Source organism: Notothenia rossii (genome assembly GCF_949606895.1).
Source record: "Notothenia rossii genome assembly, chromosome: 4".
In the NCBI taxonomy this organism is placed as follows: domain Eukaryota; kingdom Metazoa; phylum Chordata; class Actinopteri; order Perciformes; family Nototheniidae; genus Notothenia; species Notothenia rossii.
In genome coordinates, this window is record NC_136902.1 from 31,180,203 (window position 1) to 31,192,598 (window position 12,396).

General features: G+C 42.0%; 1 protein-coding gene across 2 annotated transcripts in view; it reads right to left on the bottom strand.

Annotated features, from left to right (window-relative positions):
• Positions 1–12,396, bottom strand: part of vstm2la (V-set and transmembrane domain containing 2 like a) — a 59,237-nt gene that overhangs the window by 14,870 nt on the left and 31,971 nt on the right. The window contains exon 1 of one of the 2 annotated variants that reach the window (XM_079674105.1): positions 7,450–7,558. The exons of the other annotated variant lie outside the window; for it this stretch is intronic. The gene's annotated coding sequence lies outside the window, so the exon portion shown is untranslated. Of the gene's footprint in view, positions 1–7,449; positions 7,559–12,396 lie in introns of those variants that run through there. 2 annotated transcript variants of the gene reach the window in all.

Below are 12,396 nucleotides of genomic sequence, written 5' to 3' on the forward strand. Positions count from 1 at the left end.
GCCGCGGCCCCCTGGGGGGCCGCCAGGGGGCGCTAGGGGGGCCTCAGAAAATTGGAGGGAAGATAAGAAAAAAAAAGGAAAGACAAAAAAAAAAATTCTAATTATTTTTTAATAAATATTTTAAATCTGATTTAAAAAAAAAAAATCATAATTATAAAATATAATTTATAATAATGGAACATATAATTTGCCATAGTCATCTTTCTGATTGCCTACCAGTCAAAACATCGTTCACGACGCCATGACGTCATGTTTAGACCTGGCGGTTTGCGCCATTTATCAAGCTGCTTTGCTCCTCAAGCGAGCAAGCTAGCTAGCTCAAAATGGACAGGTTTTTGACAAAGAACAGGTCAACGGAACCGACCAACAGCCCTGCTGTGGAGGACACTGCTGCAAAAAAACCTAAGAACTCCTGGCCAATTCAAATCAGAAGGTACGAGGCAGCGTACATTAAGTATGGCTTTACAGCCATACAGAAAAATGGCCATGATTGCCCGAAGTGTGTGCTCTGTCTGGAGACCCTCTCAAACGAGTGTTTAAAACCTTCGAAACTTCAGCGTCACTTGATGCAAAAACATCCGGCAGAGGCCGAAAAAACGGCAGACTTCTTCAGACGTAAAGAGGAGCATTTGGCCAGGAAATCTGCTGCATTCACACAGCAAGCTACCGTTCCCGAGCGGGCCCTGAAGGCATCATTTTTAGCTTCATACCACATTGCTCGTGCAAAAAAACCTCACACAATCGGAGAGGATTTGCTTTTACCAGCTACCAAAGACATTGTCCGAGAATTGCTTGGCGAGGATGCTGCTAAAAAAATTGACGCTGTCCCACTCTCGGACAACACCGTCAGCCGACGGATTGGTGACATGGCGCAGGACGTATCTGCTCAGCTTTTGGAGCAGGTGAGAGCCAGCGAGTACTTCGCTCTTCAACTAGATGAGAGCACAGACATATCGAATGAGGCCCAACTGCTTGTGTACATTCGATTTATTTCCCAGGAGAGATTTGTCGAGGATATACTGTTTTGTAAAGCACTTGAAAGAAGAACCACTGGGAAAGATATTTTTCAAGTTTTGGACGATTACATCGAGTCTAACGGATTGAACTGGGCCCGCTGTGTGGGGGTGTGTTCGGACGGAGCCGCGGCAATGACCGGCAAGATCAGTGGAGTGACCGCTCTCATTAAGCAGAAAGCCCCGCATGTAGTCGCCACACACTGCATGCTCCACCGTGAGGCACTTGTCGCAAAAAGGATGGATAACGAGTTGAATCAGGTACTACAGGAGGTTGTACAAGTGGTGAATTTTATTAAAGCCCGCCCCTTGAAACACAGACTGTTTACCCTGCTTTGTAATGAGATGGGCGCCCGTTTTGAGGGGCTGCTGCTTCACTCAAACGTGCGCTGGCTGTCACGGGGCGCAGTTTTGAACCGTGTCTATGAGCTGCGGAGGGAGGTTGGAGAGTTCCTCTCTTCTGAAAAGCATCAGCTGGCAGAGCGGTTCACTGATGCAACCTGGATCCGCAAACTTGCATACATGTCAGACATTTTTCTGCATCTAAATGTACTGAACCAAAGCATGCAAGGACGTGACACGTACATACTGCAGGTGCAAGACAAAGTGCGTGCTTTTTCCAAAAAGATTATTCTGTGTTCAAACAAGCTCCAGGAGGGAGTCACAGAGATGTTCCCACTACTTCACCAGGAGCTGCTGTCATGTGATGATTTGGACTCCATCTCTCCAATGATCCAGTCCCACCTGGAGCACCTCCAAGGATATTTTAAAGACTATTTCCCTGACCTTGAAAACACACATTTAAACTGGGTTAGGAACCCCTTTTCCCCCGGTGTCGGTTCTAGTTTGGACATAAAGTCACAGGAGGAGCTGATTGAGATGACAAACTCAGGGGATTTAAAACTAAACTTTGAGGCTCTTCCCCTGTCTAACTACTGGCTACATGTAAGAAAGGACTATCCCACCTTGGCTGACAGGGCACTGAAATGCCTTCTCCCTTTTGCAACAACTTACTTGTGTGAGTCTGGCTTTTCAACTTTAAAGGTACTCAAAACTAAACATAGAGCACGTCTACATGTGGACAATGACATGCGTATGGCACTGACAGACATTAAGCCCAGGCTTGACAGACTGTGTAGGAGCCACCAAGCCCATCCCTCCCACTAGTGTGATCACTGTCTGTCACTTCCAACACACACACACACACACACACACACACACACACACACACACACACACACACACACACACACACACACACACACACACACACACACACACACACACACACACACACACACACACACACACACACACACACACACACACACACACACACACACACACACACACACACACACACAAAAGAGAGGTTTGGTTTCTTTTTTCTGTTTTTGTATCATCAACAGTTTGTTGAAAGGTTTGTTATTCAGTGGGAATATAGTGTTGAACTTACAGAACCAAGTCAGTTTAATAGATTTTTTTTCTTTTTTGACTGAAAACTTTTGAAGACATAATGCAAGAAAGACAAAAAAAAAAAACTCTTGCATATGTAAATATATTTTCTGTAGGGTAAAATGTATTGCAACATAGTGTCTATAATAAGAAAAACATTGTGGTGGAACAAAGATGCCCTGCCATACAAATCTTATTCTGTGTTGAAAACATATTGTTAATATTATTCTCATGCTAAACAAATGTAATAATTACAGTATTGAATAGAGAATAAAAGTAACAAAAACGTTCTTAAAGTTGATGTGTGACATATTTTGTAGCATTGTTGGTGGGTTTGCAAAGGGGGTCCCCGGCCAGAAGCTAATGATTTTTGGGGGGCCTTGGCATGGAAAAGTTTGGGAACCCCTGCTCTAGGGCACGATATTGAAAAAAACTGACATCGCAATTTTCCCCCCCCCTGAGATATATATATATTGCGTTTTTTTTTATTGTCCTCCTGTGCCATTTTTTACCGGTGTTTTGATGGTCTGCAAACTAGCGAGGCGGGGCCTGCTGTGATCTGATCAAGAATGATTGTGATTGGTGGTTTGCTGTGCATGCAGAGCCTGCATGTCACTCACTCAAGTACCCCTGACATGAGAGTCGTGCAAGTTTTCCTTTTGTAGCAAGCAGCCACAGCAGCCCTGCTGCTGTACTGGCTTGTAGTTCGTTTACAGCATAACGTTAGCATTTTGCTTCTGGCGACTAGATTTATGATTCAAAAATTATAAAAGTAGGGTTGACATGTGGAGATTATCTGGCTGAACAAAACGTGATTCCTCTCTTAAATGTGTGTCAACCACAGACCTTATTTCAAGCTATTTTCCAAAATCCTATGGAGAATTTGCATTGTTTTTTGACGAAGGAACCGGATGAAGTTTACTTCCGGGTTTAAGGACGCGTCACTGCGGCTCTCTGTTGCGGCTTTCACACCAGCGCTTTTCCCTTTCTAGCTCCGAGCTAGAGCTTTTCTGGTTCAGCTCCGGTTTCCCTTTTCTGCTCCCGCTATGTTCACACCGCCCAGAGCCCGACTGGTGCAGCCGCTGCTGCGTCATGACGTCACCGTTTACATCGCTGATTTGCTCCCCAACGGCACTCACAACAACAACAACAACAACAACAACAAAAACAGGGGACTGCGTCGGGTCAGATTAAATAAAATAACGACTTCTCCAAGCTTATACTTTTCTCCAGAGTGCCGTGGTTCATTGTTTATTAATGTGTTTCAGCGGCATTTACCGACCGCTGCAGTGCTGGCTGCTCTTCCACGGGAGTTTATTCTCCCGTTAGCTCCGGGTTAGCTAATACTTTAGAGCGGTCTCTCTAAAGTATTCACTGTCCGACTGTCACACAAGCAGCTGATACATATCCCCAGTTCCCCTTAAGTGAATGTGTGTCAGTCTGAATTGACGCTGTTTGGCATCACAACGCTGTTATGAAAGTTTCTCTGGTATAAAATGGTTGATGTTAGCATAGCAACCGAAGGTAAACTGACTACTTGCTATTGCTATCCTATTGTGGCATAAACCGTTTTCTACAGGCACATTTTACCGGCGTATTTTTATTATGATTCTACTTGTGATAGTCGGACGCGACAACCTGGGCAGCCCATGTATTGATTCCATCCGATAGCTCCTATAATACAAAACAAAACGTCTGCCTGCTCTCCACAATGATCAATAACAGTGAACGGATGGTCAAACTAAGGTACAAATAAACAGAATCACACGAAGCCTGGTTAGTGTTGCCTGAGTTTATAAAGAGACGTAAGCGACGCCGCCTCTTAGCTCCGAAGCTCTTGCCGCTGTGGTGTGAACAGGAAAAACCGGTACTTTTCAGGCTCCAGCTCCGAGCCGGAGCTGAAAACGCGTTGGTGTGAAAGGGGCATATAAGCAGGGGTGCACACAACTTTCTCAGTGATGTACTCAGATGAGTACCTGGAGTCAGTGTTTGGTACTCCAACTTCCGGCTGCCCTCAAAGTTCCCATGAAGCCCTCTGTATCGCGAATATCAGCGGGTGGGGGTGCTAGTGGAGTATGATGAAGCCCCCTGTATCGCGAATGTCAACGGGGGGGGGGGGGAGGTGGTAGAGTAGTAGTAGAGTGCAGAGCTTCGTGACCACAGAGCGTGTGAACGTTGTGATCAGCTGTTTTAGCGCAGTGCTGCTGTACAGGCCGACGTTAACAGCAGCCCTGTCTGTGCACACGGAGACCAACTCCGTCATCCGATGATCTAACCGCCTTCTTGAAAAGCTTCACATATACATCGGTACGCAAATGCGCTTTGTGACACAAGTGACGGTACGCATTTCAGATTGTTGCCGCGCATGCGTACCTGCGTACCAGTTATGTGCACCCCTGCATATAAGGAGTGAGAGTGACGCGTAGCCAAAACCGGAAGCTGCATACACTGTGGTGGCTACCATTAGCAGCTAACTTTTGTGCTCCGATTTTTACATAAGAATGGAATTATAAACAATTGCTTCAAAGCAGGATGAAATGACTGAGGGGGCTGTTAAAAAATCAGAGGGGGCGATCTTTTTTTCACAACAACAAAAAATACTGGCAATGTAATGAATTGACACACCAAGCTTTTTTCCTTCTCACTGCTCTACAATCTCTTTGCTTCTTTATTTTTATTCTGGATTTACCCCTCTCATTCTGTTCTTTTCCTCTGATCTTTAATAACAGATAGTAGATAGTTGATAGATAGATAGATGGCTGCACTTTGGTTAACAGACTAACATTGATTTCCTCAATTTATAAATGGACAGGCTCTGTAATTATACCATAACATTTTCTCCTCTATTCCTTAACTCGTCTTCCTATACAGATTTACTTACTTACTACCTACTCTAGTCAGGTAAGGATTAAAGAAAAATTATTTCCAGGATTGAATGTTCAAATCAAGGCCTAAAACCTGGCCTTTCATAAGAAAGTGACTAATATATAAACCAAATGTAATATTGGATAAAATACTACACCAAATGGACAGACACAGATTAAAAATACAAATAAAGTCCCCTGGTTTGTCTCGAGAGCAGGCCTATTCAAATGGCGGCCCGCGGGCCAGATGCGGCCCAGAACCAAATCCCGAGTGGCCCAGCCTCCCGTAGCCAAATTCCTACACTAGTACAGACCATGAACGCAACACTCCGCATTGCATACGGTTGCATAGAAACCACCAAACCACAACGCAGCACGTTTTTTGAAAGTGCATCCAGTGGTGCTAGTAACGGTGGTCCTATGATAGCAACTCTAAAACATGTCTCTCTCAACTCTGAAGCGTAAACAGAGACAAAACGGTCATTGATCTTGTGGAGCAGATCCAAGTCAAGCTGGACCTTTTCGCGACCGACTTGAGCACGGGTTGGATGCTGCATTTTCCGACGCTCCCCAAACACATCACATCTCCGGCACAAATCACGGATGTGATGACAGATTTCATTGCGAGGTTGAAAGAGAACTTTGCCGGTCGATTGGATGGACTTGCTCTGCCCACAGAGGTGATGGGCGTTGCCAGAGACCCCTTCACTGTTGCAATAGAGGGGGACGTATCAACCAGAGCAAAGGAAGTGGTCCCCTGCATCGACAAGGGGAAATATACACTGGAACTTATTGACATGCATTCATCAGTAACCATGGCACAAGCGCAGCGCACTAACGGGACAGCGAAGTTTTGGAGTGATGTCAAAAAACAGCAGTTCCCTAACGTTCAGAAAGTAGCGATCTGTGTGCTCAGTATGTTTGGATCAACATACACATGTGAATCAAGCTTTTCACACATGAACTCAATCAAAAGTAGCACTCGCTGCTCCCTGACTGACAGCACTCTCCACCAATGTCTTAGGATTGCATTGACATATGAGCCAAAAATCACTGCTCTTGTTTAAAACAAAAAATGTCCCTTCTCCCATTGAGAAAGTCAGCGATGACAAATCACAAATGAGGTGATAGTAAGCACCTAGTTTACTATAGTAGACGTGTAGTGTAGTATTCATTCATATAGTTACCCGTATCCCTTGTTATGGGTTTGTGCACTGAAGGGTTTGACAGTTATTTCTGTATTCATTTAAATGCACTTTGTGTGTCTGGGTCAAATGTGACCAAAACGTATGATTTTTTTTGTTATTACTTGAGTGAAAAAATAGTATTGCTTCAGTACTACCTCTTTGTGTTGCATGGGAGCTCTTTAGCTGTTTTTTTTTGTATGTGAGGACATTTATTAAGACTGCTATTATTGTATTCAGTAAATGCACTTTGTGATGTGCCTGGTTAAAAAAAAAATAACCTGAATATTTGACTTCTAAAGCAAACAAATGTAATGCTACAACTGTGTACTTTTTTCCAGATTCTGTTAAATTAATGCTAATTTGTTGTGTTTTTTTGCACTTTTTGATGTACCTTTGTTACAGTAGATGAATAATGAATAAAAATTGCATGTTTTTCATCGCAGTAATATGTGTTGGTTTAAAATGTGTCACTACCCGCTTTTTACAGGCCGCTGAATGTCTGGCCCAGCTGAATTTTGTAGTTATAAAATCTGACCCGACTGAATGTGTAATTGAATAGTCCTGCTCTAGAGTCTAACCGCGATGAGAAAAATCAAATCAGTGTTCCAAAATCCGTCACTAGATGTCGCTCATTGTACCAATATGGTTTATATAATACACAACATATTATTATTATTATTATTATTATTGTAAAAGGGCTCGCGTTGGCAAAAACCTGATCCATACAGGCAGCCCTAAATAATAACAAGTAACCATCATGTGTGGTGCTATGGGTGCTATCTGTAGTTGTCTGTCTTATTTGTTGTTGATTTCATGTATATTGTTTTCACAGAGCTGTGAAAATGAATGTCTCCCTGGGGACAATACATCTAAACTAATTTAATATTCAATCCCACACATGAAGATTGAGAACATAAATTCGTAACTTACCTCGTTTAAAGCACTTTTGTTGAGATACTACGGATTTAGTTGACACTACTAGCTTAGTTTCTTTTGTCCGATATCTTGCGGGAAGGACATTGAATTAGAAGTAGAAGAAGAAGAAGAAGTAGGTAGAAGAAGAAGTAGTAGAAGAAGAAATACGCTAACGCTACAAAAGGCACAACACTCACTCTGTTTTTACTGACGACATGTTACATTTTATTTCACCTTGCTCTGTTTTTTAACACACGTTCAAAAACTGGAACATTTTCGGGAGTTTCAACCGGGTACCGGCCACCAAAAACGTGGACTTTGCCCGGAAAACGGGGACGGTTTGGTCACCCATCCGACTGTGTTTACAGCTAAGCACACACGCTAACATTAAGACTACAAGCTCACTTGGGGTAGAGAGGCTTTTTTACACGTTGCTTGACTGCCTGCCCACATATCTGATCCAAACATAGTAACGTGTATTGGGGAAGATAATTATTTAAATTTATTATTTAATAATTGTGACATTTATTGTACTTTTTGATGGATGAATGATGCTCAAGGTGAGGGGCAAAGAATACAACTGAGGGGGCAATGCCCCCTTTTGCCCCCTCGTGGCGCCGGCCCGCTTCAAAGCCACAGATACATTATTAACCTATGGATCAACCGATTCAGCCGCGTTTTTTCTCGTTTTAATGCCATTGAACACGTCTTTTGATCAGATTGACAGCTTCTGTGAGACGATCTCCCGTAAAAGCTCCGTAAAGGTACGTGTTGTGATGTCTGTGTTTGCTTCCCGTGTCGCGAGATCGGATCGCTTAGTGATGATACTATACTTAAATAATCTGTGGAGTCTTAGCTTTAATCGGATATATTATATGTGCAGTTTCGATAAGTAATAAGGGTATCTTTATTTTGAATTCTGTGCTAAAGTGCGTTAGCATTTTTTTTAAAAGAAGAAGAAAACCGCACGTCCCTGCGGTGTGAATATCGCGCATGCGCATATCGCGGTTATCGCCATGACACGATCTATCGTTCAGCCCTAGTATCCTCTGTTCTGAGTTTTTTCCTGACAGAAAGGTGACACTTCACAGGAGTCAGTGTGTTTTCTAATGAATCAGCCAGACTTGTGTCAACTTATGACATCTTTAACATTTGCACCTGCTTCGTTTTAATCAGTCAATAAAAACGAGTCCAACCTGCACCAACTAAGTACGGTTCATGGATTCTCCTCCACTCTTCAAGCACTGAGGCGGCACTATGGATCCGTCTTGTATTACGAGAGCAAGTACAAGCCTCAAGTCATACATCCCTCTTGTTCATTGATCAAATCTGCTTGTATTTTTCATTTGTGAAACCCGAAGCGCACAAGGTATCGATTTGGCATTACACGGCCAGAGCCAGCAACAATGCCAAGGGCTCTTTGCTTGCTGATAATATTCAAAGCTGGGACATAAAACAAACTGCTGTGTATGAGAAAGAGCCTCTGAAGTTGCTCTCAGCAATGATAATCTGTCTTTCCCCACTTAGCAGTGAAGCGCAGAACACCAAATCCAACCATTTGGAGAATGCAGATACGTGTGATAGCCATCACTAGTCCATTATAATGTAACACAGATCATTCCCACTGAGCAATTTACAAAATACACACAGTAATTGCTAATTTGATTATGTGATACGTTGTTTCCGACCTTTTTCTACAGATATCTGATGCTTGAAAAAAATATTTGAGTGAACAAATACAAATAAAACCACTTTAAATGTAATCTTCTCCAGCTTTGCAAATCTCTATATTCCAGTGATTCTGGGGAGGCTATCTAAGGCTGTATCTCTCAGTAATAGTCATCTCTAAGATCCACACTGTCATTGTTGAGGCCATAAAAGGCTGCGATGAGTTGGGTCTGCTCACCCTGAAGCATTATCATTATCTCCAAGATAAACATTGAAAAGCTCTCAGGCGATCACTGCAAATCAGTGCTTGAGAGCTACAGTACGGCATGCATCCGTGAAAACCCATTTACTGCGGGAGGAAGGGGAGAAGCACGGATAAATGACGATGAGTGTTCAGGAGATTCTGTGTGTTTTTGCGCGATGAGCATAAAAATAAATCCTCACCAGAGATTGAATTAATGAGTGGGTTGGCGTTTATGAGAGTGAGCCTCTGTGTTTGTGAGAAACTAATATATTGCAAGGATAAAGGGACAAATTAATATGAGCCTGTGCATGTGACAGAAGGAGAGAGGCAGAAGAAGAGGAGGAAGATGAAGGACCATGTGTGAGGTAGCAGATAGCTGTGGGCGGGTGCTGCGCGGGGGGGCCTTGTGATTGTTTATTTCTTTGACAAATGGAATGTGGTAATTACAGCCGTGATAAAAGGATGTGCAGGAGATTATTTCTTTCTGTCTTTCTCCCTAGGCCTCCAATTTACTCCATCTATTAGCTCGTTTACAATGGGTGTAATATCAGTGTGAATTGGTTGTAACATGAGTATAATATGAGTGTAATGTGGTTGTAATATACACGTTACATGGGTGTAATATGGGTGTTCAATGTTTTATTATGGGTGGAATAAAGGTGTAATATATGTGTAATATGGGTGTAAAATGTGTGTAATATTGGTGTAACATACTGTAGATGTTATATAGTTATAACATTGTTGTATCATTGGTGTAAGATGTTCTTAATATAGGTGTAATATAGATGTAACATGGGTAGTTATAAGGTTGTGACATGTATGTAACATGGGTGTAATATAGGCGTAACATGGGTGAAATGTGAGTGTAATATAGGTTCAATAATATAGAAAAAGTATACCCTAAGTGGGCAATATATCTTGGTGATACAGAGTGTATGTCATGATTCAAACCTATAGTCAACATGTCAACGTGGAATCACACACATTTTAAAAGAATAAAAGGATACTTTTGTACATGAAGGACTATACGTTTCAATAAAAAATCCCAGGAGTTACTCCAAAAGTAACTGCTCTGTATACTGAACATAATGCACACAAGTTTAGTTTAATGAGTAGGTGGGCCATATTTGTGGCAACAGACAGGCAAATCAATAAACTATGGACTGAATATTTTGTCTTGTCAAACTGTGAGGTAACTAATAACTTTAAAGCTCCACTAATCAATATTTGTATAGCAACACTCAATCAACTTATTCTAAGAAGGGTTTGGTCGTAGTGATGAACCCCCACAGAATAAACCGCTGACTCTGCAGCTTCACAGAGCTTATTAGGGGCTTTTGTCAAAGTTGTATAACAGTCAGCGCTATGTTTTAATGACTAGGGACCAATTAAGAGAACGAACATGGGATTGAAGGCAGCACAGGCAAATTGCAAACATATCACTACTACAATGAAGTGCCCAGTTGTCTACCATAATCTCAACCTTACAGCACAAGCAGTAAGTACCATTAGTTGCCATGCAACGATTAGGATTCTGCAAGTTATCATTTCTAAAGTTGCTTCACGTGACCAGCGGTGGCGGTTGCTGAGCGCTGCGCTAAAAGTTCAAATAATTTTGACATTGTTTACAGCTGAACCTTCAATGCGTAACCAATCAGATAACAGTCACCTGAAGTTAAGCAAGCTAGCAGGGTTAGGGTTAGGGGTAACTTAACTAACTAGCTAAGGCAATGCTCTGTTCCCATCCTCAGGTGAGTAAATAGCATACTGTGTATCATGCAGCAGCTTAAACCAACAGATGGCATGCAAGGCGCAATTTGACGCAATAGCCGACTACCAAATGGAGGCATTTGAAAGTTGTAAAATGGACGGTGGATGATTAAAATATAATTCAGGAAATTTCCTTTCATGTTCTCGGGATGCACACACTGTTTCTGAGGTCCTCCACTGGCTGGAGCTCAAGCTAAGTAAGCTCTACCCTTATTGTACATGTCACAGTTGTCCAAGTTTTGTGTTTACCACGCTGAAAAACTGAAAATAACACATGGTTTACCAAGCAGTCAGCCCATCAGTTAACTTGAAATTCTTAATAGAAATCAAAACGTAATTTTGTTGGTTCATAGGGCTTTGTACAGTTGACAAATGATTGCAAACATACCTGTAGTAAGCATTAGCACATCAGCTAAGAGCACAATGTAAATAAGAACACTTTGGAATTACAGTGAGTCACATTGTTTCTTGTTTGGTAGTGGTTAACCACGTCCAACATGTGCCAGACCAGTCAGTCCGTTAAAACTGATATTAATCTAAAATCAAACTCCTTGGATTAGTAACTGTATTTTTTTAAATACTGGGAATATATCCTGTATTTTGATGCAGATTAATAAATAACCATGGTTATTCCTTAATAGTCCCTTTAAAGGCCACCACTGCCTCGATGCATCTATTGTTTGAAGAATTGGAAGGGTAAAAACAAAGATGCTGAAGTAAAAAAAACATGTCACAAATCTAGTTGGCAACACAGTAAAGAAACTAAAGAAGTATGAACTGTGTAAAGCTAGCAAAATTAAAGACACTTGATTGTAGTCTCAGACATAATGTTCTCCTTTTTTACTGCCACAGTGTAAGCAACAAGATCCTGTGAGACAAGTAGAACATTAACATATGCCTTCTTCTACTTGTTATTTGTTGCAAAATAGACGCCACCTGCAGCATGATGGGGCAGCCCGCGGCTTCAGCCTCTGAATGCTAATGCTGATCAGAGTGTGAGATGGCTGTCGGGCCGCATACAGTGCTCTCAGGAGCTTTTCACCGTCTTCAAATGGCTTCATAACAACAGATGAGAAAATGGCAAGATCCTAGTCTCTGTTATTATGGTAATCAGGCTGATGTATGGGCCCCTCTCTGGGAAGGAGAAGGGAATATATTGTTGTGTTGTTCAATTACACCCCTGCTAAATAGAATTGTATTTTTTTGTACCCCAATTTAACTAATATTCCCTAATGCATAGCCTCTGTATATTTAAATGTAAATACATTTCCTCTTCACTC